Source organism: Ascaphus truei, unplaced genomic scaffold (assembly GCF_040206685.1).
Source record: "Ascaphus truei isolate aAscTru1 unplaced genomic scaffold, aAscTru1.hap1 HAP1_SCAFFOLD_383, whole genome shotgun sequence".
In the NCBI taxonomy this organism is placed as follows: Eukaryota; Metazoa; Chordata; class Amphibia; order Anura; family Ascaphidae; genus Ascaphus; species Ascaphus truei.
The window spans coordinates 65,046-92,500 of record NW_027456713.1 but is presented as its reverse complement, the minus strand read 5'-3'; the positions used below and the strand labels follow the sequence as shown (position 1 = coordinate 92,500).

General features: G+C 48.3%; 1 long non-coding RNA gene across 6 annotated transcripts in view; it reads right to left on the bottom strand.

Annotated features, from left to right (window-relative positions):
• The window catches only part of LOC142483883 (uncharacterized), a 90,877-nt gene extending 64,792 nt beyond the window's left edge, over positions 1-26,085 (bottom strand). For 2 of the 6 annotated variants that reach the window (XR_012797484.1, XR_012797487.1), the window contains exons 1-3: positions 25,627-26,080; positions 24,881-24,937; positions 22,827-23,149 (exon numbers count right to left, since the gene is read on the bottom strand). This is a non-coding gene — a long non-coding RNA (uncharacterized LOC142483883). Of the gene's footprint in view, positions 1-22,826; positions 23,150-24,880; positions 24,938-25,626 lie in introns of all 6 variants that reach the window. The other 4 variants (XR_012797486.1, XR_012797489.1, XR_012797488.1 and 1 more) reach the window with 4 other exon arrangements.
• Between the last annotated feature and the right edge of the window lie 1,370 nt (positions 26,086-27,455).

Here is a 27,455-nt window from a genome sequence, read left to right as displayed (position 1 = left end):
TCCCTGTTGTACCGCAACCTTTAGTGGCTTGGGGAACTCCTATGGGCCTGCAGGGGATATGACCTGTCCCACGCCCCTAACTACCCACGGCCCTAAGCCTCACTAACAACTAGCTAACTCGCTAATACTAACAGTGCCGCAGCCGACACACTGCTCACACAGTCAGCCTGCAGACAGCAACACACGCTGCACACACTGCACTCAGTACATGCAGCGACAACATGCAACAACCATACACAGCACTAACACACCTAAGGGCAACCCCCCTTATCTCGGGCCGTCCTTTATCAGTTACCCCCTGCCCTAACAGGGATTTGGGGCCTGCCTGGGACTTGGGGAAACCTTACCTGGTGCAGGAGCCACTCGCTCCCTGCACCCTTCCTTTCCCTTCCTCCTCCTCAGCCTGACTGACGTGACACTATGCCCGCGAAATGTATGCTTTCTCCTGTGTGGGAATCCTCCAGCCCTATTGGCTCCTATCAGGCACCTGGTGCCTGTCTCCCTATGCCTCCTGGGAGTTGTAGTTCCCAGGAGGCTGCTACAGCATTGGGGCCGCGTGCGCGCCTGCCCTGCGCGCCTGCCCTGCGCATGCGCGAACGCCTAATGGCAGCCGCAACCTTTTCCTTGCCCTCGCGCGACTTCTCTGAGACCTTCTCTGCTCCTGCTGGTCCCTGCGCATGCGCGAAGTATCGCGCAATGGCGGCGCCCTGTTCTCCGAGCCGCCGGGACCTCGGCAACGCGATCGCGGCCCTAACAACGGGCCGCTTGCGTACCCGGCAACCGGCCACCTCAGGGAACAGCGCACAGCTCCCTGCACTAGCCCCCACCCTCGCGTTCTCCCGGCGGGTCCGTCAGTGGCAGCGGCGGCACCCGCGATCGCTCGGCACACGCGGAGGGGGCTGTCATAGGGGAAAAATAGACCGGGGCTACATTCTCCCCCTCGTAGAACCCCAACGACCTCGCTTGGGTAGCAACCATGCAACAGAGGATTATATAATGAAAAATGCATTTGTTCACCAATATCTGACATACTTGCATGGATACCCGAGGCCAGCTGAGTCTCAGAGTGGAGTGCCCCTAACTGATTGGGTGAGGGTATCCCACCGTGACTCCTGTGAGTCTTTTGGAACTCGATATCAGTCTTTACCGTCAAACCACCGCCTCCCCCTCGTAAAAAAAATAGTACAGGGTCCTGGGTATTGACCCTTGCCGGATCCTCCGGTTTCGTCTCACGGGAGACAGGGAGGTTCAGTCTCTTGCCTCGGTCCACCACATGGCGAACGAAGCACTCCATCGTGCGCATGGGAGAGGCCACCAGAGCGGACTCAGCACAGTCTTTATCCGCTCCAGCAATCCCTTTAACGGTGACATCTTCTGCGGACAGCACAACCTCTTCGTGCCGGCCCGTGTCTTGAAAAGGCCAAGCTTGGAGATTCCTCGCGCAGGAGTAAGTGTTGCTCCGGGCCGCTGTACCGGATACCTTGATGAGGTCGGATTCGTTCCCTGGTCTGCAGAGATCTTTTGGGGGAGACACCTCCACCAGGATGCGATGACGAGGTGAGCCCATCGCCCGGGACCTCGGCAACGCGATTGCGGCCCTAACAACGGGCCGCTCGCGTACCCGGCAACCTCCGGGAACAGCGCACAGCTCCCTGCACTAGCCCCCACCCTCGCGTTCTCGCAGCGGGTCCGTCAGTGGCAGCGGCGGCACCCGCGATCGCTCGGCACACGCGGAGGGGGCTGTCAGAGGGGAAAAATAGACCGGGGCTACATAAGCTTTCAGTAGAGCAATGTTTAGAGACTTATACTCCTGTGCGGTGTAGTACTCTGTGTACTGCTTGTGGTGGCAGTACTGTGCTGCACATTTGACCTCAGTCCTTTGAAAGATATTTTGATGTCGGTTGTAACCACAATATTCACAATGTTCACGCAGTTTGTGAGATAAAGTAGTAATGAATACGTGTACCATGTTACTCCATGGTACTCCGTGGGAGGAGATCCAATCCTGCAGGTACGCGTAATTTCCGTCCGATTGCCAAAGGATCATGCAGTAAACTTGTTCCCTACAGCTGTTTCGCCGTGACCACAGCTTCTTCTAGGGACACGTAACCACGCTATGAGATGTTGTTTTATAGCGTCTCCGTAGCTATGGTGATATCTGACGCTTTCCTTTTGTTTACAGATGTAAATGAAAAATTGTATAACATGGCAACATCTATGCAAGGTAAGTACTTAGGAATAATAAAAGCATGCTCAAAACATGTACTGTAAACATGCTTGAGCATAGGAATGATTTCCTTGATGTTTAGGATAATGTTACAGTAACAGAAACGTTCTCTGCATATATATGTCTCTGTCACAAAAATAAAGGTTTATAGTGAGTATCTTTTTAATGTTCATCGTGAATTGAATGTCATTAAAAAAGCAACATGCTATTCTATAAACGGTATATACATGAAACCTTTGTTAACACCTATTGGTGACATAGTATTTAAATTAAAGATCCATTTTGCTTCACTTTGGAGTAATTTTTTATCCCAGTCACCTTTACTTATTGTAGGTAATAGGCGATCTATGCCCTGGAAAACAAGCACTCCTGTATTGCCTGCATGCTGTTCTCTCACATGTCTTGAGACTGGTGTGTCATATAGATTTTTAATAGAACCTGTATGTTCCAACACCCTCCTTCGCAGCTATCTGCATGTTTTGCCAACGTATTTGTGTCCACATCTACATGTAATCAGATAGATCACTCCTGCCGTTTTGCCATTTATAAATGTTTTTTGTGCAAAATGTTTGGTGTCATCACTGTTTGAAAATGTTTTGCTTGTTGCCATAAACTGGCAGGAGACCTTGCAAGAGCCACATTTGTAAGATCCTTTATTTTGATCTGATATCCAATGACTAGTATTCTGTCCATTATTCTGGAAGTGGCTGTGAACTATTTTATCTCCAATGTTCGGTGCTTTTTTCCATACCATGGATGGTTTGTTTTTTAGAGTGTTCATTAAATCTTCATCATTTAGAAAGATATGCCAGTGCTTTTGGATGCTGGTCCTCATCTCTCTCCATTTGGTATTTTATGTACGGGGACATACCTGATGACTTTCCCATCACCAGTTCTGTCATTTTCCTTATTTGTTAAAAGAGAGTCCCTGTTTGTGCCTAAGGCTCGTTGGTATGTCCTTTTAGCACATTCTTGCTATATCCACGTTTAAGGAATCTGTCCCTCATAAGGTCCGCTTGTTTCTTAAACTCTGTTTCATCAGAGCAGTTGCGTTTTAAACGTAAATATTGGCCTACTGGAATTCCCCTTTTAAGAGGTTCCGGATGATGGCTATCCGCTTTGAGGTAGGTATTAGTAGCCGTGTGTATTCTATATGTTGTGGTACGGATGGTGGCGTCTGCATTTTTTGAGACAGTTAGATCCAGAAAATGTATATGTTGCGAATCTACTTCAGACGTAAGTTTTAAATTGTGTTCATTCTTATTTAATGCTTTGATAAAGTTTTCCAGGTGTTCGCTGGTACCCCTCCATATTAGCAGGATGTCATCAATATATCTTATCCAGGTCTATGAACTCGGTAAACTCCATTAGATAATCTTCAAAAACTCTTGTCTCTTTCCACCAGCTTAAGTATAAATTCTCATACATGGGGGCATAGGTAGTGCCCATAGCTGTCCCTTGGATTTGTTGATAGTATTTTCCATTAAATACAAAATAGTTGTGAGTAAGTACATATTCAAGGAGAGTGGTGATGAATTCACTATGCTGACTGATTTCTACTTCTGGACATAAGAAAATGTTGAACTGCCTTTATACCAACCTCATGTGAAATAATAGTATATAGTGATTCCACATCTAAGCTGACATACAATGTATTTTCATCAACAGTTACTCACTTCAATTTACATAACACATCTTTAGTGTCACGTACATATGATGGCAATTTGGTGACATAACTTTTAAGTACTTCATCCAAATAAACACTTGCTTTTTCTGTGACGTTACCATTTCCTGAAACAATAGGATCCAGTTGGTTAGAGCAGCTTTTTATTGGAGTAAATCACAAAGGCTAATACTTTGGTCCATTGTGCCGCTCATTATAGCAAATTCTTGTGCTTATCTTAGATTCCACAGATCCACTGATAGTTGTTTTATTGTGAAGGTGTGTAGATGGATAACGCAATTTTTGAACAGTTAATTAGATATCTTTCAAATAGAAAAAATGCATTGTCTACTACTTAAAAGTCTGACACTTAGTATAGCAGCATTGATACAAATTGCACTTAGTATAGCAGCATTGATAAAAATTGGTTGAAAAAGTCCTATATGAGTAGACAATTACATTTGATCACGGACTCAGCATAGTGAAAACTTGATTGAAGGTGTAAACATATTTTAACCCTAGATAGTCCCAACAGATTTACCAGCTTCCAACAGGACAGGTTTTAAAGTATAATACTTCCACGCAGCACAGCACTCACAATGGCAACTGCCGGGTCATTCACTTTACACTGTATGTTCATACAATGCTGAAAACTTGATTGAAGGAATACGCATATGTTAACTTTTGCAGAAACAACACTCTCACATACTGTAAGCTTTCAGTAGAGCAATGTTTAGAGAATTATACTCCTGTGCGGTGTAGTACTCTGTGTAGTGCTTGTGGTGGCAGTACTGTTCTGCACATTTTATCTCAGTACTTTGAAAGATATTTTGATGTCAGTTGTAACCACAATCTTCACGCAGTTTGTGAGATAAAGTAGTAATGAATACGTGTACCATGTTACTCCATGTTGCTCCGGCGGAGGAGATCCCATCCTGCAGGTACGAGAACTGTGTCCGTTCGATTGCCAAAGGATCATGCAGTAAACTAGATTGAGACAGTGTTCCCTACAGCTGTTTCGCCGTGACCACAGCTTCTTCTGGGGACACGTAACCACGCTATGAGATGTTGTTTTATAGCGTCTCCGTAGATATGGTGATATCTGACGCTTCTCTTTTGTTTACAGTTTTACATGCAAATGTTCAGAAGTTCGCCTCATCTGAACAAAGTAAGTACTTAGGAATAATAAAAACATGCTCAAAACGTACTGTAAACATATACTTGAGCACTTGAATGATTTCCTTGATGTTTAGGACAGTATAGAAAAAATGGCAGTGCACTGCCAAAAAAGTAGGAGGAGGCTCACAGGTAAAAAAAAGGGTTTTTAATCCATTAAAGGATCAGGCATGACCCCTAGAGCAGCAGCACAGGTAACACACCTACGCGTTTCGGGCCGTGTGCCCTTTATCAAGGTGTAAATACTAGCAAAACAACCAGCATTTAAATACAAAAACCCGATCACGCCGGCGAGTGACGTCACGCCCAGTTGGCCAATCAGCTTCTTGCTTCTTCGTACAAAAGCCCTGATAGGGCAATTAATGTGTGTCAAACTGAAGAAACTTTATTAAGACCACACAACCTTTCCCCAACTCATAAGAGAGGTGTATGGTCTCAGGCACAGAAGATCTGATTGGCCAATCTCAATTTTTAACTGGGAAACTTTATTGACCCTTACACTTAACAATCCCCTGTATTGTTAATCATGACGTCAGTCACTCGGCCCCAATACCCAAAGGTCACCAAAATTCTCCCCAAAGGGAGATAGAATATTAAAAACCAAAGAATATAACCCTTTTGCATAACAAATATGATCACAATTCTATTAATACTACAAAAATACAATTAAAAAAAGGAAAAGAAATTGATGTCATACATCCCTAATTGTGATTGTTTCCAGATAGAGGAACACATATTCACATATACACTTGTAAACACAAAATATAGAAAGACATAAAGTCCCCAAATTAACAATCAAGTACCCCTAACCCCTTAAGCCCTGAATTGTACAGACACATATACTGTATATATAAAAAAAATGCTTTCAATTATTTATTATCATAATCTTATAAAAAAATATATGAATGTACATCCAAGACCCAAATACAGGAAAAAAGGAAAAGAACAAAAAAGATAGGGGCGGAAAAGGGGGGGGGGAAGGGGGAGAAGAAAAAGGAAGAAAAGAACAAGGGGGAAAGGAAAGGGAAAATAAAGAAAAAGAGGGGGAGGAGGGGGGGGGGAAGGGGAGGAATCTACATAAACACAAAAATACACATCTAAACAATATATAAGAATACATTAAATGGGAACTCCCAATAGATTCAAATATCACCAGCTATATAAAGTTAGATGTTTTAGTCACAGCTTGATCTAGACAATGCACCATGCATGCTGGTACACAAGGAAGAATGCAATAGTCTATATAGACATTTACTAAACAATGATTACAACAAACATAGACTAGAGTGTAGGGTCCTGTCTACAAGAAAAGTTTAATGAACCCCTGATTACCCGCCATCATTTTGTCTATACCCCTGTACGAGCGCACATTAGGATTACGTAAATTGTAGTAGATTAAGAGAGCTATAGGCTCGCTACCAGGACAACAAGACTAGTTCGTGAACGAGGGGAACATTATAGCAATATAACTATATAACATATGGCATAACGTCACAGAGACAACAGAGGCAGATGGAGGACCATCGGATCAAAGAAAGTGCCCCAGGTCCCAATCAGTATTCCTCAATGTGAAGATCCAATAGGCGTCCCTCTGATCAAGCCACTTTATTTGATCACCTCCCCTCGCATGGAGAGAGATGTATTCAATTCCACAAACTTTGAGGAAACTACTATCTCCCCTGGGGCAGTGGGTGCAGTATAGTGGGACCGGATGGATGATATCTTTGTTTTTAATGAGCCTGACATGTTCCGTGACACGTATTTTCAGGCTCCTCCTAGTACGTCCCACGTACTGTTTCCCACAGCCGCAGGTGAGAAGGTATATGACGTATGTGGTTTTGCAATTTATGAAAGCCTGTATATTAAATCTTTCCTTAGTAGTAGGGCTCTCAAAGGTTTTAGAAGGTAACATCAGATTGCAAATCTTACATGAACCACATCTATAAGACCCCTTTGTGGATTGTCCAGATCTGGTTATATCTGATGTGAATAGACTCGGAGACAAAGACTTTGAAATTGTATTAGCCTTTCTAAACACCATTTTGGGTTTTTATGGCAAATCCTGCCCCAGGACAGGATCCAGGCGCAGGATATCCCAGTGTTTTTCTAGGATAAATCTAATATCCTGTGCCTGTTGGCTGAACTGGGTTATAAAGAGTGGACTTTCACACTTAGAAATTCTCTTAGGTTTCCTGCTTAACAGTTGGTTCCTATCCATTTCTTCCACCTGCCCACGCGTGCTCTTATAAGATCGAGGGGCCTATAGCCCCTGGCGAGAAATCTATTATGCAGATCGTCTGATTGTCTACGGACATCTTCATCCTGGGAGCAGTTCCGCTTTACCCTCATGAACTGCCCTTTGGTATACCCTTAATGAGGGTCCTGGGGTGGGAGCTATCCGCTCTGAGATAAGTGTTTATTGAATTCTCTTAACGGAAAATAACCATATGTATATTTAAAGAGAGATCAACGTAAAATAACAGATCCAAATATTCTAAGTGGTGATAATCAAAGTGAATGTAAGACCATAATTATTAGTGTTGAGTGATTCCGTAAATAACAACAGTGTAGTGACATCACCCTCCCAAATAAAAATAAGGTCGCCAATAAAACGACGATAAAAGATAATGTGATCCCTAAATGGGTTCCTATATCCAAACATGGGGAACGACTCCCACCATCCTATGAACAAATTGGCATATGATGGGGCAAAGCTGGTACCCATAGCCGTTCCACGTGTTTGGAGATAGTGAACACCATCAAACAAAAAATAATTGTGTGTCAACAAAAAGTCAATAGAGTCTAAGATGAAGGTGGTTTGTGAAGGTGATAAATCAGAGAGTTCCAAAAAATTTTGTGACGCTGCCATCCCCAGTTGGTGTTCAATGATTGTATAAAGTGATGTGATATCTTAGACAACCAGACAAAGTTAGATTTCCAAGAAATGTCTTTAATATGATTAATTAGGTCCGCACTATCCATAATATTGGAAGGAAGGGATCTCGCCAGGGGCTGCAGGTAGTGGCCCACGTACCGTGACAGACCCATCCCCCAAAGATCCAATACTAGAGACAATTGGCCTCCCAGGAGTAGAGAACAACGTCTTGTGGATCTTTGGGAGATGGTGGAACATGGCCGTCGTGGTTGGAAATGGATTATAAGGAAAATCCATCTCATTAGCATGGATTTTCCCTTCATCAAAGAGTTCTCTCAAATTGGGCATGAATGAGAGGGTGGGGTCTGATGGAAGTACAGCATAGGAGATATTCAGCTGAGAGGCATAAATCATTGCACTGTATTTCAGAGCTACAAGGTTAAACACGAAAAATGATTATATTTCATATAATTTTTTGTTTGACATTGCCCGTCGTGGGAGCCCATGAGCGCTACACACAACAGGGTAAGCAGCTTTTTATCCCCTTTAGTAACTCAAAAACACTTGTTTGGGGGATCACAGGGGGTGGGGAATGTACTGTAGGGGAGCGGGGGGGGGGGGGTAGAATAAGGGGTTTAAAATCCACCTTCTTGATGCTAATAATTAATTATGCATCAATGTTCTCATTCATTTAACCTATAGGAGTCTACCCTCCGGAGACACACAAGGCTGGTGAGGACAAAGGTAAAAGTAACACTACTTTTTAGTAGCAGTAACCCATTTTTTTTTATTGACACATCTAGGAGCACTGCTCTCCGTTAGTCCATTTCTTGATTGTATAACTTTATTTGTATAGTGCCATGCATATATACATGCATGGTGTGTCCCCCCCCCCACTGAAATGTGCCAGTGGCAGCAGGAATGCTGCTATACAGTATCTGTATAACACAAGCCAAGGGAGCTACCCAAATGCGTCAGTAATGAGGTGTGTTTTAAGATTGTCCTTAAAGGTTGGGAGAGAGGCTACTTGTCAGATATTGAGGAGAAGGGCATTCCAGAGACATGGGGCAGTAAATGAGGGATGATTTAGGTGGGAGAGGGCTTTAGGCACAAAATGGGTATACAGAAGACATTCTTGAGCTGAACGCAACAGATGTATAACGGGTGCTCACCACAAACTGGATGGAACCGCGAGGCTGAGGTGGGGGGATGTGTTTATAAACCGACCTCCAATCGTGAGACTGTGTCCGGCAGAGTGATAGTCGTGTAGCCGGGTCAGGGTAGGAGAATTTAGAATAGTCGTAATACTAGCCGTGGTCTAGGGTTGTAGAAGTAGAATGGTCGTTGTGCGTAGCCGGAGGTCCAGGAGTAGAGATGGTGGGAGTCCAGATGCAAGGCAAGGTCAAGGATAAGACAAGGCGGGGGGGGGGGGTCCAGGTATAAGCCGAGGTCAAGGTACTGAGGAAACAAGGCAGGAAGAAGAATGCACAAAACAACAAGTCAAAACAGCAGGATGCTTGAGGTAAGCACTTCGTCACAAACGAATATTGTGCTCAGCCAATTTGGAACAGGGATTGCTGAGCATATAAAGGCCAGTTAGCCAATCAGTAGAGTCACACAAGGCTGCAAGCAATAAGTGGAACCGCCCACTCAGTCGTCATCCACCCAATCTATAGTCAGGAGGCGTTGTGTGCCGCAAGTGTGCAATGATGAGGTGATTTCGTAGTTAGTGTTGCTTGTTGGTATTAACCCTTTGCATGTCCATTTTAGCGCGGCGCCTGCGAGTAGTCTCCTCAGCGTGGGGCGCGCCAACTGTGTCATCACGGGAAGCGTCGCGGGGCTTAGCCTAAGCCCGGTCCTGGTAGGGGTAGCCCGGCATTTGCGGGCACTCCTATTACTGTAAGGAGGGTCACCCGTGTCGTCACGGGGGCCCGTCATGGGGGGAGGGGGGCCTAAGCCCGATCCTCACAAGACGGGCAGGTGTACAGCAAGAAATTAAGCCTGAAATGTAAGGAGGGGCAGTGTATATCGGCTATTAACAAAAGAACAAGATGACTGCTCTGATTGCGCTTAATGCACTATTACTAATGTTGAAAGTGATATTATGTCTTTAACGAGCAATCCAAGCTTTTTTAATGTATTTTTTTTACATTGGTTGAAGCAGGCGGTCTCCGGAGCCGATTCATTTCAGCTCCGGGGACCCTCTTCTTCTGAAGATACTTACCTCCGAAGGGAGAGCCGGTACAAGTTTAAAGCTCTCGCGCCACAAGAGCCAACAGGAACCTGCGCTGAATGATGTCATGGCTTCCTATTGGCCCACAGGGAGTAACTTTGTGGTGACGTAACTTTTAAGTACTTCATCCAAATAAACACTTGCTTTTTCTGTGAGGTTACCATTTCCTGAACCAATAAGACGGGCCAATGCTCTTGATGGATTTTTGTGTACTTTGGTTATTGAGTAGAAGGTCACTATAGTAGGATTATTCACCATCATAAACTTGTATTCATGTTCATCTATGGTTTTCATAGCTAAGCAATCCTTTAGAATTCTGCTAAGAGATTTTTTAGTATATTTCTGTAGGGTCACTGTTGAGAACTCTGTAGCATTTCGTATCACTTAATAGCTTGGTGTTTTCCTTCAGATAATCAGCTGTGTTCACTACTAGCAAGTTCCCTGACAAGCTGGTCACTTAAAAGACATTACCCCATAGCTCGGGTTTCAAGGCTTGTATACTACACTGGAATTGTGTGTGCATTTTTTGGGAGTTTTGCACATCTACTCCTCCTTTCTGTGTCCATGCAGGATTGCACTATTATTGTGTTTCCTTTTCATGTAACCACCAATGAATTGTGCTCCCAGAGTTTTCCATTACCATTGTCTATAAGAACCAAGGAGAGAGGTTCATCGAAGGCTGAGACGCTGTCATCGGGTTGTGATTATATTTCTTTTTATTTCATTCACTGTACCTTGTTTGTAAAGGTGTTGCACTTCCTACCACCATAGCACAGGGTGTTTTTCTATTTTATATCTTGTAGTGCCTTCCAGTTCCTTTTGAGAAATTAGTATTTGATTTTCTGTGTGACTTTGATTGTTCCTCCAAATCTCTTGACACTAGGCCCACAAAGGTCTCAATATGAGGACTTATACTCAGATTTGGTGTAAAGCTACTCCTTGGCTTGTTTCGTGAATGGTCCTTATCAATGTTGCCGATAGCCTTCCTCCATCATAGCACATAGTACAGCTAAGATTACAAGTATCCTAAAAACTTGCCTACGAAATTCTGGGGCAATATCCAGGTAATGCTGCCAACATTTCTGTGACATTTCTGCAGACAGACTAATGGCCCGGCCCATTGGATTAACATAGCATGGGTCCCTGGCTGTACCCAATATCTGGGGGGGGGGGGGGGGGGGGAGTGTGCATTGCTCACAGGTAATAACCAAGATTTTTCTTTTTACAGTTTCGACCAAGATGAAAATTGCTTTGATATGCAGTGGGGTAGCATTCTCATCAGCGGTTTTAGCTTTTTAAAATTATGACGGGTAAGTTATGTAATATTTTATAAGCGTATAGTTTCACTCGTACACTTATTAATGTGTTATGTCACCCCCCCAAGCTCATCCCCTCCCCCAAGCTCACCCCCCCCAAGCTCACACCAAGCTCATCCCCTCCCCCAAGCTCACACCCCCCCCAAGCTCACACCCCGGCGCCGCGCGTGACAGGCCGCGGGACAGGAGATGGGAGGGGGGATGCCCCTCCGGTCCCGGTTTCCCCCTGTCACCGAGTGACAGGCCGCGGGACAGGAGATGGGAGGGGGGATGCCCCTCCGGTCCCGGCTTCCCCCTGTCACCGCGTGACAGGCCGCGGGACAGGAGATGGGAGGGGGGATGTCCCACCGTTGTCCCCGCTGCCTGCGCAGGAGGGGGGGGAGCGGGTGTTGGTGCTGGTGTGTGTAATTGTGTGACACTGTGTGTGAGTGTCTGTGAGTGTGTGTAAGTCTCTGTGACTGTGTGTGTGTGTAACTGTGTGTGAGAGTGTGTGTGAGTGTGTGTAAGTCTGTGTAAGTGTCTGTGACTGTGTGAAACTGTTTGAAACATTAACACTTTACAATACAACATTTACACATACTGTACTGTACTTATTCACGGTTCACATCCCGGGCAACGCCGGGTCTCTCAGCTAGTAATCTATATATACATACATAAAACTCAAACGATATCATACCATATCTTAGGATTATATCATACCATATCTTAGGATTTGCCCCTTTCTTAGTAAGAGCTATAATGGGTGCCACAGTAGAAGAGGCATGGAATAGTGATAGTAGAAGGGGCATGGTGTAGTGATAGTAGAGGGGGCATGGTGTAGTGATAGTAGAGGGGGCATGGTGTAGTGATAGTAGAGGGGGCTTGGTGTAGTGATAGTAGAGGGGGCATGGTGTAGTGATAGTAGAGGGGGCATGGTGTAGTGATATTAGAGGGGGCATGGTGTAGTGATAGTAGAGGGGGCATGGTGTAGTGATATTAGAGGAGGCATGGTGTAGTGATAGTAGAGGGGGCATGGTGTAGTGATATTAGAGGAGGCATGGTGTAGTGATAGTAGAGGAGGCATGGTGTGGTGATATTAGAGGAGGCATGGTGTAGTGACAGTAGAGGGGGCATGGTGTAGTGATAGTAGAGGGGGCTTGGTGTAGTGATAGTAGAGGGGGCATGGTGTAGTGATAGTAGAGGGGGCATGGTGTAGTGATCATAGAGGAGGCATGGTGTAGTGATAGTAGAGGGGGCATGGTGTAGTGATAGTAGAGGAGGCATGGTGTAGTGATAGTAGAGGAGGCATGGTGTAGTGATAGTAGAGGGGGCATGGTGTAGTGATAGTAGAGGAGGCATGGTGTAGTGATAGTAGAGGGGGCATGGGTACATTTAGCAGGGGGAGAATAACATATTCTGCAGATTCTGTAGGATTTAATCATTTTATTCATCCTATGTGACCTAATGACAGTGACTTGTTTAATGGATTAAAGGGTCAGTCCTACTAATGAGCAAAGTGACCTAATGACAGTGATGTGTTTAATGCGTTAAAGGGTCAGTCCCAGGTAGGAACAAAGTGACCTAATGACACTGACGTGTTTAAAGGGTTAAATGGTCAGTCTTACGTAGGAATACCTCACCTGTGCTGCCGGGCCCCCTTTGCACTGAAGGGTTAAATCTCTTATCCCATTTACCCAATATCTGGGGGGGGGGAGGGGGGTGCATTGCTCTCAAGTAATAACCAAGATTTTTCTTTTTTATACAGTTTCCACCAAGGTTATAACAGCCCTCATATGTAGCCTGCTTGGAGCAATGGCAATAACATCGGCCATTGCAGGCTTTATAATTTACGACCGGTAAGTTATGTAATATTCTATATTCGTATAGTTTCACTTGTACACATATTAATGAGTTATGTAATTTATATTTAAAACTCAAACGATGTTTGTCTGTGGGTTTGTGCGCGCTCTCATTTGCTGCTAAGCTCTCCCATTGGCTGACTGAGGGGCGGACCTTGGCTGTCATTGGCTCTCATTGCCTGACTACGGTGCGGGCCCTGGCTCTCATTGCCTCTCGCGGTCTCTGAGTGCAAGGTAGGGTGACGTCATTATAAAACAATTGGTGACGGGGAGTGTAACATATGCTGTAGAATCTGTGGAATTTAATCATTTTATTCATCCTATGTGACCTAATGACAGTGACTTGTTCTAATGGATTAAAGGGTCAGTCCTACTAATGAGCAAAGTGACCTAATGACAGTGATGTGTTTAATGCGTTAAATGGGCAGTCTCACGTAGGAATACCTCACCTGTGCTGCCGGGTCCCCTTGGCACTGAAGGGTTAAATCTCTTATCCCATTTACCCAATATCTGCGGGGGAGGGGGGTGCATTGCTCACAGGTAATAACCAAGATTTTTCTTTTTTATACAGTTTCGACCAAGATCAAAATAGCACTGATATGCAGTGTGGTAGGAGCTCTGGCAATAACATCGGCCGTTTTAGCTTATATAAATTATTAGCTGTCCCACCCCTCCCCACTGTCCCCCCCCACGTCCACCCCCTCCCCACTGTCCCCCCCTCCTGTCCACTGTCCCCCCCTCCTGTCCACTGTCCCCCCCTCCTGTCCACTGTGTCCCCCTCCTGTCCACTGTGTCCCCCTCCTGTCCACTGTGTCCCCCTCCTGTCCACTGTGTCCCCCTCCTGTCCACTGTGTCCCCCCCTCCTGTCCACTGTGTCCCCCCCTCCTGTCCACTGTGTCCCCCCTCCTGTCCACTGTGTACCCCCTCCTGTCCACTGTGTCCCCCCCCTCCTGTCCACTGTGTCCGCCCCCTCCTGTCCACTGTGTCCCCCCCCTCCTGTCCACTGTCGTCCCCCCCCTCCTGTCCACTGTCCCCCCCTCCTGTCCACTGTCCCCCCCTCCTGTCCACTGTCCCCCCCTCCTGTCCACTGTGTCCCCCCCTCCTGTCCACTGTGTCCCCCCCTCCTGTCCACTGTGTCCCCCCTCCTGTCCACTGTGTCCCCCCCTCCTGTCCACTGTGTCCCCCCCCTCCTGTCCACTGTGGTCCCCCCCCTCCTGTCCACTGTCGTCCCCTCCTGTCCACTGTCGTCCCCTCCTGTCCACTGTCGTCCCCTCCTGTCCACTGTCCCCCCGTCCCCTCCTGTCCACTGTCGTCCGTCCCCTCCTGTCCACTGTCGTCCGTCCCCTCCTGTCCACTGTCTTCCGTCCCTTCCTGTCCACTGTTGTCCGTCCCCTCCTATCCACTGTCCCGTCCCCTCCAGTCCACTGTCGTCCGTCCCCTCCTGTCCACTGTCGTCCGTCCCCTCCTGTCCACTGTCGTCCGTCCCCTCCTGTCCACTGTCGTCCGTCCCCTCCTATCCACTGTCCCGTCCCCTCCAGTCCACTGTCGTCCGTCCCCTCCTGTCCACTGTCGTCCGTCCCCTCCTGTCCACTGTCGTCCGTCCCCTCCTGTCCACTGTCGTCCGTCCCCTCCTGTCCACTGTCGTCCGTCCCCTCCTGTCCACTGTCGTCCGTCCCCTCCTGTCCACTGTCGTCCGTCCCCTCCTGTCCACTGTCTTCCGTCCCTTCCTGTCCACTGTCGTCCGTCCCCTCCTATCCACTGTCCCGTCCCCTCCTGTCCACTGTCCTGTCCACTGTCCCCCCCCCGTCCACTGTCTTCCGTCCCTTCCTGTCCACTGTCGTCCGTCCCCTCCTATCCACTGTCCCCCCCCCCCTCCCCTCCTTTTCCCCCCCTCTCCCCCTCCCCCCTTTTCCTAGCGCTAAATGTAACTCACGGGCAACGCCGGATCTCTCAGCTAGTATATCAATAAACGTAACTCCATGTGTGTCACAAACCAGAGACAATGCTCTGTTTGTTTTCCTGGTCGAGGGTCTCATCGCTCATGGACCCTCAGGGAAACGTCTTCAACGGAGCTCAGGGGAAGGTGGGTCGTTCGATAGAGAGGGGGGAGAGGTCAGGGGGCGGTGGGGGGTACGGGGGTAAGATAGGGGAGTAGGGAGAAGGCTATGGTGTGGGCCAGGATGGGGGTCCAGGGTAAGAGGGGGGGAGGGGGAGGGAATAATCATTGACTTTTAACTTTATGCTGAAGGGGTAATCAACAATTATCGGAACCAAATGAACCATATATCCTTTACTAACTCAACAACATCTATGCTAAGAAAACATTTTCTCAACTCCCTGTTACAGACCCTTCAGGAACATCTGCTTTCGTGATGACGTCACTAAAATCCGACGGACCGCTTTGCATCAGATCCCCGCTTCATCAGGGTATACTGTGATCAAATTCTCAGTAGCCAATTACTAAAGGATCTAAGGTAAGTTGCTATATGGAAGAACATAACGGAACAGAACGCTGGGAGAGTTCTCAGCTTTCCCCCTCCGGTGGACACAGTACCACCAAAAACTAAAAAATTACAAAAAAATAATTTTTTTTTAAAAATTAAAAAAAAAAAAAAAAAAAAAAATTTACATTTTTAGCGGCCATTTTTCCCCGCGACCACGTTTATAATGCGGTGGACACGGGTGGCCCCCGAGGACCACGCTATAATGGGGTTAAGCTGTAGTAACCGGTGCATGTCCTAAACAGTATCTATAAATAGAACTTAAGTATATCCGTACAAGGTATGCTTATACGACTTAGGGCTGTCCCTAGAATACAGTAACTAGGATAGCAGGCACACACTGTAACTAGAATACAGATTAATAACTAAATCAAAGATCAAATCAACGTTATACAACCAGATATCCGTGCTAATGTCGTCTCAGTTCCCCGTGCTGCAGCTCCACTGCCGACGCCATGATGACGTCACTAAAATCTGACGGACCGTATCGCGTGAGATCCACGCTTCATCAGGGTTGGAGGAGTCAATTTTCACTCCTACAGGTATACTATATATACCCTGTGATCAAATTCTCAGTAGCCAATCACTAGAGAATCTAGCGATTACAGTCTGCATGCACCTGAGGTGCATGAAAACTAGGTTAACTCCCCCATCCCATCAGTGCTGGTTGTGGGTGGGTGTCAATCTGGAAGTTTGACACGTGTATGTACGTGTAATAATATTCAGCATTTTATGAGCTTTGCAATTGTACTGAGTTATGAATGGGGCAAGGAAGAGAAGGAGATTAAAATAGAGGAGGAGATTAAAATAGAGGTGGAGGAAGAAAAAGAGGAGCAGGACAAATAAACCTAACAACGAGAGAAAAAAAAACACCTAACGACAAGAGGGGAAAAACCGCTGCCTAATGACGAGAGGGGAAAAAAAAAAAAAAAAAAAAAAAACCGCTGCCTGACTGTTAATAAATTGTGTATTGGCCAAAACGTCAAGTCTCTTATGCGTCTTATCAGCCTTTGGAAGTACTTGTTGTATAGTGCATGTATTTTTATGTGTACACGCACACACGTGTGTATCTATATCTATCTAGATATATATATCCTCTCTTTTCTTCCTCATCAGGCACTCCCTGAGGCTATAGATATAATTAAAAATATGTTTTATTCTGCAGTTCAACGTTTCGGTTCCATTTCAGGACCTTCTGCAAGATTCATACGGTTCAGAGAAAGCCTTTTAAATAAAACCTCATGTGATGCTGCAAAAACGGCACGAAAATGTGAAATACTTGAAAAAGAAGGGGCCACGCCTGAGTAACTGCAAAATTGTCTCCCATCATGTCAATGACGAAACATTACAAATAAACCGCTGTTGTGTTGAACTGAGTGATAATGTGCATGGAAGTGAACATAATATAAAATACTGTGTAGTACAGGGGTAGAAAGATGGGTTTGCACGCACTCAGACACACAAGTGATGATGGGGTACTTAACTACCGGTGCGCTGGTTCTGGGGAGTTTCTGACGTCCCAAAATAGTCCAATGGAGAAGAAGAAGCAGGCACACGGTCTTAATCAGCAGTGAAAGGGTTTAATGTGCCAAGAAATCCAACGTTTCGGCAGTAATACTGCCCACACCTTGAGAAAGGCAGTATTACTGCCGAAACGTTGGATTTCCTAGTACAGGGGTGGGCAACCTATTTTTGAATGTAGCCACAGGTGTGAAAATAGCCACACCATGTAAATATTGAGGTACTATCTGAGAGACCCGGCGTTGCCCGGGATGTAATTTTGGGGGGGCGGACGACAGGGTTGGGCTTCCCCCCCCTTGACAGCTAGGTGGGTGACTGAGTTGACTGAGTGTGTGGGTGACTGTGTGGGTGGGTGGGTGACACTTGACTGAGTGGGTGGGTGGGTTGGTGACTGAGTGGGTGGGTGACTTTGGGTCGGTTTGACTTTGGGTCGGTTTGGCTGGGTCGGTGGGTGGGTGACTTTGGGTCGGTGGGTGGATGGGTGACTGGGTCGGTGGGTGGGTCGTTGACTGGGTGACTTTTTCAGGGTCGGTGACTGGGTGGGTCAGTGACTGTGTTCGGTGACAGGGTGGGTGGTTTTGGGTGAGACTGGGTGGGTGGTTTTGGGTGAGACTGGGTGGGTGAGTGGGAGACTGAATGGGTGGGTGAGTGGGAGACTGAATGGGTGGGTGAGTGGGAGACTGAATGGGTGGGTGAGTGGCAGACTGAATGGGTGGGTGAGTGGCAGACTGAATGGGTGGGTGAGTGGGAGACTGAATGGGTGGGTGAGTGGGAGACTGAATGGGTGGGTGAGTGGGAGACTGAATGGGTGGGTGAGTGGGAAACTGAATGGGTGGGTGAGTGGGAGACTGACTGGGTGGGTGAGTGGGAGACTGACTGGGTGGGTGAGTGGGAGACTGACTGGGTGGGTGAGTGGGAGACTGACTGGGTGGGTGAGTGGGAGACTGACTGGGTGGGTGAGTGGGAGACTGACTGGGTGGGTGAGTGGGAGACTGACTGGGTGAGTGGGAGACTGACTGGGTGGGTGAGTGGGAGACTGAATGGGTGGGTGAGTGGGAGACTGAATGGGTGGGTGAGTGGGAGACTGAATGGGTGACTGACTGGGTGGGTGAGTGGGTGACTGACTGGGTGGGTGAGTGGGTGACTGACTGGGTGGGTGAGTGGGTGACTGACTGGGTGGGTGACTGACTGAATGGGTGGGTGAGTGGGTGACTGACTGAATGGGTGAGTGGGTGACTGACTGAATGGGTGGGTGAGTGGGTGACTGACTGAATGGGTGGGTGAGTGGGTGACTGACTGAATGGGTGGGTGAGTGGGTGACTGACTGAATGGGTGGGTGGGTGAGTGGGTGATTGACAGGGTGGATGAGTGGGTGACTGACTGAATGGGTGGGTGAGTGGGTGACTGACTGACTGAATGACTGAATGGGTGGGTGACTGACTGAATGGGTGGGTGACGGACTGAATGACTGACTGAATGGGTGGGTGACTGACTGAATGGGTGGGTGGGTGACTGAATGGGTGGGTGACTGAATGGGTGTGTGACTGAATGGGTGGGTGACTGACTGGGTGGGTGACTGAGTGAGTGGGTGACTGAGTGAGTGGGTGGGTGACTGAGTGAGTGGGTGACTGAGTGAGTGGGTGACTGGGTGAAAGTGACTGGGTGGGTGGGTGTGGGTGACTGGGTGGGTGGGTGTGTGACTGAATGGGTGGGTGGTGGGTGACTGAATGGGTGGGTGACTGACTGAATGGGTGGGTGACTGAGTGGGTGGGTGAGTGGGTGACTGAGTGGGTGGGTGACTGAGTGAGTGGGTGGGTGACTGAGTGGGTGGGTGACTGAGTGAAAGTGGGTGACTGGGTAAAAGTGGGTGACTGGGTGAAAGTGGGTGACTGGGTGAAAGTGGGTGACTGGGTGGGTGGGTGTGTGGGTGGGTGGGTGTGTGGGTGACTGGGTGAGTGGGTGGGTGACTGAGTGAGTGGGTGGGTGACTAAGTGAGTGGGTGGGTGACTAAATGAGTGGGTGGGTGACTGAGTGGGTGACTGAGTGAGTGGGTGGGTGAGTGGGTGACTGACTGAATGGGTGAGTGGGTGACTGACTGAATGGGTGTGTGAGTGGGTGACTGACTGAATGGGTGGGTGAGTGGGTGACTGACTGAATGGGTGGGTGGGTGGGTGAGTGGGTGATTGACAGGGTGGGTGAGTGGGTGACTGACTGAATGGGTGGGTGAGTGGGTGACTGACTGACTGAATGACTGAATGGGTGGGTGACTGACTGAATGGGTGGGTGACTGAATGGTGAATGGGTGGGTGACTGACTGAATGGGTGGGTGACTGAATGGGTGGGTGACTGAATGGGTGGGTGACTGACTGAGTGGGTGGGTGACTGAGTGAGTGGGTGGGTGACTGAGTGAGTGGGTGGGTGACTGAGTGAGTGGGTGACTGAGTGAGTGGGTGGGTGACTGAGTGAGTGGGTGGGTGACTGAGTGAGTGGGTGACTGGGTGAAAGTGACTGGGTGGGTGTGGGTGACTGGGTGGGTGGGTGTGTGACTGAATGGGTGGGTGGTGGGTGACTGAATGGGTGGGTGACTGACTGAATGGGTGGGTGACTGAGTGGGTGGGTGAGTGGGTGGGTGACTGAGTGAGTGGGTGGGTGACTGAGTGGGTGGGTGACTGAGTGAGTGGGTGGGTGACTGAGTGAATGGGTGGGTGACTGAGTGAATGGGTGGGTGACTGGGTGAAAGTGGGTGACTGGGTGAAAGTGGGTGACTGGGTGAAAGTGGGTGACTGGGTGGGTGGGTGTGTGGGTGGGTGGGTGGGTGACTGAGTGAGTGGGTGGGTGACTGAGTGAGTGGGTGGGTGACTAAGTGAGTGGGTGGGTGACTAAATGAGTGGGTGGGTGGGTGACTGAGTGGGTGACTGAGTGAGTGGGTGGGTGACTGAGTGAGTGGGTGACTGACTGAGTGAGTGGGTGACTGACTGAGTGAGTGGGTGACTGAGTGGGTGGGTGACTGAGTGGGTGTGTGGGTGACTGACTGGGTGGGTGTGTGGGTGACTGGGTGGGTGTGCTGGTGACTGGGTGGGTGTGTGGGTGACTGGGTGACAGTGCGTGGGTGGGAGACAGTGGGTGACTTACCTTGACCCCGTGGCATCTGGCTGGGGCAGGAGGTGAGTTCGGGAAGCTGGCGGGGGGGGCAAGAGTGGCAGGAGGCCCGTGCCGCGCTTACCCTCCATCTGGGAGCCGGTGCACGTGAGGAGGAGGCCCGCGCCGCGCTTCCCCTCCGTCCGGGAGCCGGCACACGTGAGGGGGAGTGCAGGAGGCCCGGGCCGCGCTTCTCGTTGTGAGCGAGGGGGGAGGAGCCTGGAGTTTGCTGCTGAGCAGGAGGGCCGCGCTTCCCCTCTCCGGGAGCGGCGCACGGTGAGGGTGATGGTGCGGCTGGGGATGTTGCGGAGCGTGGGGATTTGGGTAAGGTGGGGAGGGGGGAGAGAGTGAGGGGCACCGGGAGAGGAGGGGCACCGGGAGAGGAGGGGGGGGGGGGGTGTGTGGAAGGTGAGCTGCGGTCCAACTGACAGGGGAGCGTGAGGCCAAGCAACAGTGTGTGTGTGTGTGTGTGTGTGTGTGTGTGTGTGTGTGTGTGTGTGTGTGTGTGTGTGTGTGTGTGTGTGTGTGTGTGTGTGTCGTCACTGCCTCAGGCCAATGAGAGGTGCGGGGGCGGGCGGCCCAAGGGACCAATGAGATTTCCCCTAGGGACACAGGAAGATGCAGACAGGCATACAGTGCTTTCACTAATATATAATAAGATTATGTTGCGCATTCGTCATCTCTTCACCACCCTCATCATATCATCTCACCCCCTCTCATCATCATCAGCTAATTTTCCCCCATCTCATTTCCCCCCCTCATCGTCATTTGATTTCACCCCCCCATCATCATCATCATCTCATTTCCCCCATCATCATCTCATTTCCCCCCATCATCTCCTCACCACCCTCATCTTCATCTCATTTCCCCCCTCATCATCATCTCATTTCTCCCCTCATAATCATCTAATCTCACCCCCCTCATCATCTCATTTCACCCCTCATAATCATCTAATCTCACCCCCCTCATCATCTCATTTCACCCCTCATAATCATCTAATCTCACCCCCCTCTTCATCTCATTTCCCCCCTCATCATTTCATTTTACCCCCCTCATAATCATCTCATTTCCCCCCCTCATCATCTCACCACCCTCATCTTCATCTCATTTCCCCCCCTCATCATCATCATCATCTAATTTCATTCCCCCATATCATCTCATTTCACCCCCATATCATCTCATTTCACCATCCCTCATAATCATCTAATCTCACCCCCCTCATCATCTCATTTCCCCCCTCATAATCATCTAATCTCACCCCCTCATCATTTCATTTTACCCCCCTCTTCATCTCATTTCCCCCCTCATAATCATCTAATCTCACCCCCCTCATCATTTCATTTTACCCCCCTCATCTTCATCTCATTTCCCCCCCTCATCATCTCATTTCCCCCCTTCATCATCATCATATCATCTCATTTCACCCGCCCTCATCATCTCATTTCATTCCCCCATATCTTCTCATTTCACCCCCATATCTCATTTCACCCCCATATCTCATTTCACCATCCCTCATAATCATCTCATTTCACCCCCCCTCAGTATCATCTTTTTTCACCCCCCCCTCATCATCTCATTTCATTTCACCGCCACCCTAATCATCTAATTCCACCTCCGCTCTTCATCATCTCATTTCACCCGCCCTCATCATCATCTCATTTCACCCCCCTCATCTTCATCTCATTTCCCCCTCATCAACTCCTTCCCCCCCATATCATTTCATTTTACCCCCCTCTTCATCTCATTTCCCCCCCTCATCATGTCATTCCCCCCCCTCATCATCTCATTCCCCCCCCTCATCATCTCATTTCCCCCCCCATATCATCTCATTTCACCCCCACATCATTTCATTTTACCCATCATCATCATCAAATTTCACCCCCCTCTTCATCTCATTTCCCCCCCCCTCATCACCTCATTTCACCCCCCCTCTTCATCTCATTCCCCCCCCCTCATCACCTCATTTCACCCCCCCTCATCATCTCATTCCCCCCCTTCTTCATCATCCCTTTCCCCCACCCCATCATCTCATTTCCCGCCATCATCATCTCATTTCACCCCTCCTCATCATCTCATTTCACCCCTCCTCATCATCTCATTTCACCCCTCCTCTTCATCTCATTTCCCCCCCCCCTCATCACCTCAGTTCACCCCCCCACATCATCTCATTTCCCCCCCCCCTCTTCATCTCATTTCCCCCCTCATCTACTCATTCACCCCCCTCATTATCTCATTTCCCCCCCCCCCATCATCTCATTCCCCCCCCCTCTCATCATCTCATTTCCCATCATCTCTCCCCACCCCCCAATATCATGATCATCTCGATCCAGCTTCTTACCTAGCGCAGCACCGGAACAGGAGTCGGTGGCGCGGTCGCCGCCTGGGTGTGTGCTCCGCCCCCACTGTTCTCTCATTGGTTCTTTCTCCTCCACTCTCCTCCCGGCCACCGGCCGTCCCCTCTGCACTAGCGCCGCCACTGCCAGCGTACTCGCTCTTGCCGGGGGGCTCGTGCTTCCCGCGGGACTCGCGCTTCCTGCGGGACTCACGCTTGCCCGCCACGCTTCCCATTACGCTGGGAAAACTATAATTCGCCACACTTTGAATTGCCAATTTGACACGAGGCGAATGGCGACAGGGTTTCCCACCTCGGTTGTAGAGGGTCTAGGAGAGAATAGGAGGTGAGAAAATGGAGCAAGTGAGAGAATACAAGGTGTTCAAGGAGTTAAAAGGCAAAAGGCAGGAGGGAGACGGGGCGATACCTTTCATTTGGGAAGTATGCTGCTGGTAAAAGGATTGGCCTTACATTTATGGGAAACAAAGAACAATTCCTGTGCCAAATGTTTACATTTAGAACCTAAGTCTGTAACAAAGGAGCCATTTGGTTGCACCTTTAATAAGAAGTTGTATATATTCAGTGTAGGTCCCTGCTAATGGGAGTTTACCTTGGCGAGATTGGCAGGCTTGAATCATGTTTTGATTAAAAGATGCAACCAAATTACTCTTTTCTTACACAGTTTTAGGTTAAAAATGTAAAAATGGCTTGCCCAGTATCCTAGGGTTGGAGATAAACGGGAAACTTCATCGCTTTAAATAGAATAAGACTTTACATTGACAAAAAAAAAAAAGCTGTGTGTGCTGTGCACGCGCATAGTAAGTGAAACTTCTTTATCTTTTATCACTGTTTTGTCACAGAAATTGTATTTGTAAGAATGATATTTTTAATGAAAAATAAAAAATACAATTTCAGAGCCAAAATGCCAAGAAGTTTGACTTAGAACACGTGTTTTAGCTATTTGCACTTCTATATTTATAGTAACTGGGAATTGTGTGTGTGTGTGTGTGTGTGTGTGTGTGTGTGTGTGTGTCAGTCAGTCAGTCCATGTGTGTCAGTCAGTATGTGTGTGTCAGTCAGTGTGTGTGTGTGCATCAGTCAGTGTGTGTGTGTGCGTGTGCGTGTGCGTGTCAGTCAGTCAGTCCGTGTGTGTCAGTCAGTATGTGTGTGTCAGTCAATGTGTGTGTGTGTGTGTCAGTCAGTCAGTGTGTGTGTGTGTGTGTGTGTGTGTGTCAGTCAGTGTGTGTCACTGTGTGTCAGTCAGTGTGTGTGTGTGTGTGTGTGTCAGTCAGTGTGTGTGTGTGTCAGTCAGTGTGCCGCCGCATGTGACAGCGGCCATTAGGAACGGTGCCGGCGGCTATCGCTGCCGCCGCATGTGACAGCGGGCGTGTGGGGGGAGCGGTGGCCATTACGTGACGTCACTTCCGTTTCACATTTCGTCTCCATGTCTCCAGTTTTGTCCCATCATGACTAGGTGCCACTAAAGAAGTTTCACTTCAAAAAAAACTTTACATTGAAAAAATTAAAATACAAAAAAAGTAAAAAATATTGAAAAATGATTAAAAAAAAAAAAGTATACAGCAGGGCCCCGGGTATACGGCGGGTTCCGTTCCAGGGGCCCGCCGTATAGCGAAAATCACTGGAAAGCAGATCCGGCGATTTTCAGTTCTCTGCATGCACAGAACAGCGTTTTTTGCCGGGCGCAACCGCCCGTTCTGCGACTGCGGATTAAAGATGGCGGCCCCTTCTCGGCGCCGCCGTATAAGCGGAACGCCGGATAACGAAGCGCCGAAAAGCGGGGCCTTCCTGTATTAAAAAAAAAAAAACCTTTACGTTTGAAAGAAAAAAAGTTAAAAAGTTAAAATGTATATATTAGCCCTGGTTGTGATAAACTGAGGGGGTGTTGGCGGGGGGCAGCTGCTTATATGCCGGGGTCCGCGTAGGCAATTGTACTTTGGCAGATCTCTTTCCCTGTGCTTCTTAGCAGGTGTACCACGCAAAATGCTATCACATCTACCTATATTAAAATGTATTATATATATTAAAATGATAAGACCTACCGGTCTTCTGGGTTAGGGGGGTTCAGATATCTCCCGTGTCAAGCTTGAGAGTCAGATCTGGAAGAAAGCAGTACAGGTTATTTCGGTGAAGGTATAGGGCAGTTAAGATAAGACAGAGAGAGTGGGTGTGGGGGGTGGGTGACTGTATTCATATTCTCTCTCTCACAAACATTTTAGTATTGCCAAAGCGTGAATAATAGGAGGTGGGGGACAATGATTACACAAATACTAGGGGGTTGGGTATAATGGTTATACAGTACATTAATTATTGGGGGGTTGGGTATAATGATTACAGGGTATGTGGGTAACATTTACACACTCTCTGACTCTTTCTCTGACTCGCTCTCTCTTACTCTCTCTCTCTGACTCTCTGACTCTCACTCTCTCTCTCTGACTCTCTCTGATTCTCTGACTCTGTCTGACTCTCTCTGACTCTCGCTCTGACTCGCTCTCTCTCTTTCTCTGACTCTCTTTCTCTGACTCTCTGACGCTCTGACTCTCTGACGCTCTGACTCTCTGACGCTCTGACTCTCTGACGCTCTGACTCTCTCTCTGACGCTCTGACTCTCGCTCTGACTCACTCTCTCTCTCTGACTCTCTTACTCTCTCTGACTCTCTCGCTCTGACACTCAGACACACACACAGACACTCACATACACACGGGGGGGGTGAATCGGAGCGGTGGGGGGGGGATATCAGATCAGGAGGACAAGGGGGAAGCGAGAGTGGCAGGGAGCGGTACTCACCTGACTTGCTCCATGCAGGAAGAGGCGGGCCTCGCTATGCAAGCTCACATAGAGCTTGCTGCGGGCCAAAAAAAAAACCCTGGCAGCGTGCCAACACGCGCCAGCCAATCTGGAAACGGGGGAGATTTTTATTTTTTTGCAGAGACGCGCGCGCTGCCTGGCAGACCGCGAGCGCGCTAAATCCTGTCACCCGGTGGTGACCAGGCAATGGGATTTATCGAGGGGCACAGCCGCGCAGGGGGCCCGGGACGCCAGTGCCCTCTGTCCCCCGCTGTTGGCGGCCCTGGTTAGGATATAGATAAGGCTCATCCCAGGTAAGGAAATCTTATCTCTCTCCCTTAATTCACTTCCTCACACTTTGCTCCCCTCAGACCAACTGCCAACTACCAACTGCCAACTGTCATTCTGCCTAACGCCCTCTCATTGGTCTGACCATGTCACATGCTCCTATCCAGCAGCAGCTTCTGGCAGTTGCAGTCTATCTGTTGCTGCTGTTCTGTGATTGGTCCATTCCCCAGAAATATAGGGATAGGGAATAAAGGGGGACGGGGGGGAGGGAATAAAGGGGGAGGGGGGGAGGGAATAAAGGGGGACGGGGGGGGAGGGAATAAAGGGGGACGGGGGGGGAGGGAATAAAGGGGGATGGGGGGAGGGGGGTGGGGGATTTAACTGTCACATCAGCCTAATGATAGATAATAATAATAATAGTAAGCATTGTGGTGCAATAGGGACATACTGTATATAGGATTATACACAGGACAGAACAGATTCCCTTTAGAATGCACTCATAGAAGTACAGTATAGTAGTATTAATGTACATAGTAAAAACCTTTTATTCGGTAATAATAAAATTAATGTTAGATTAGTGTTATAATAAATCTATGGCCAATCCACGGACAAAACACACGTATAAACATGAACAAATACATAAAGCAGATCATTAATTGCACCTGCATCCAAATAAAGTGGAGTCTAACATAGCAATATTCCTATTTGTAGATTGGACCAGGTACTTATTAGATTAATAATACCTATAATCATTTTTCTCCACACTTCCCATTTATGGATTTTATCAAAATAAAACCCCAAAGTGATATAAAATCACACTTGGTGCACTAAACCTCTCAGCTATTGACAGCAGAGGCTTCAGAAAGTGTGCAATTGATAAAAATTGCATTAAAAACTTAAATACGGAGTACCTAGACTAAAGATTTGCGGCTATATGTGGTCACGATACCAGTGATGGCTAGTATTATTACAATGGTCCTAGATAGGGTGACCAGACGTAGGTCTGTCCAGGTGCCCCCACATTCTTTAAAATGTCCCGGTTTTTACCATCTGTCCCGGTTTTCAAAGTTGACGTGAAGAGCACAGAATGCCGGTGGGGAGGAGAGCAGGAGGAGAGTGGAGGCCAGGTCTGCCCTGGTCTGCAGAGGGATGGGGCGGGGTTAGGATAGGTTCCCGGTGCCTGCTGCAGTGCACGCTATGGCATGCACTAAAGGGACAAGAACCGACCCTAAATGGGTCTGGGCCCGCTTGGTGCCTTAGCTGCCGCGTTGCGGCACCGACACCGGGGCCTAAGCTTCAGAGGATTTCGGGAGCCAGCAGGGAAGAGAACAGAAGCCGGGTCTGGCTGTGGCTGCAGAGTGTGGGGGTGTGGCCACTGCAGTAAGAACCTCCAGTGTCTGCTGCCAGGGCCCAAGATGGATCCCCCCCACTCCACAGTGACAGGTAGGTACTGTCAGCATAAACACATTGGAGTCAATGCACTAAGCTCCAATAGAAAAAAAGCGCCAGGTTATTTAAATCTCCATTTTTGACAGCGATGT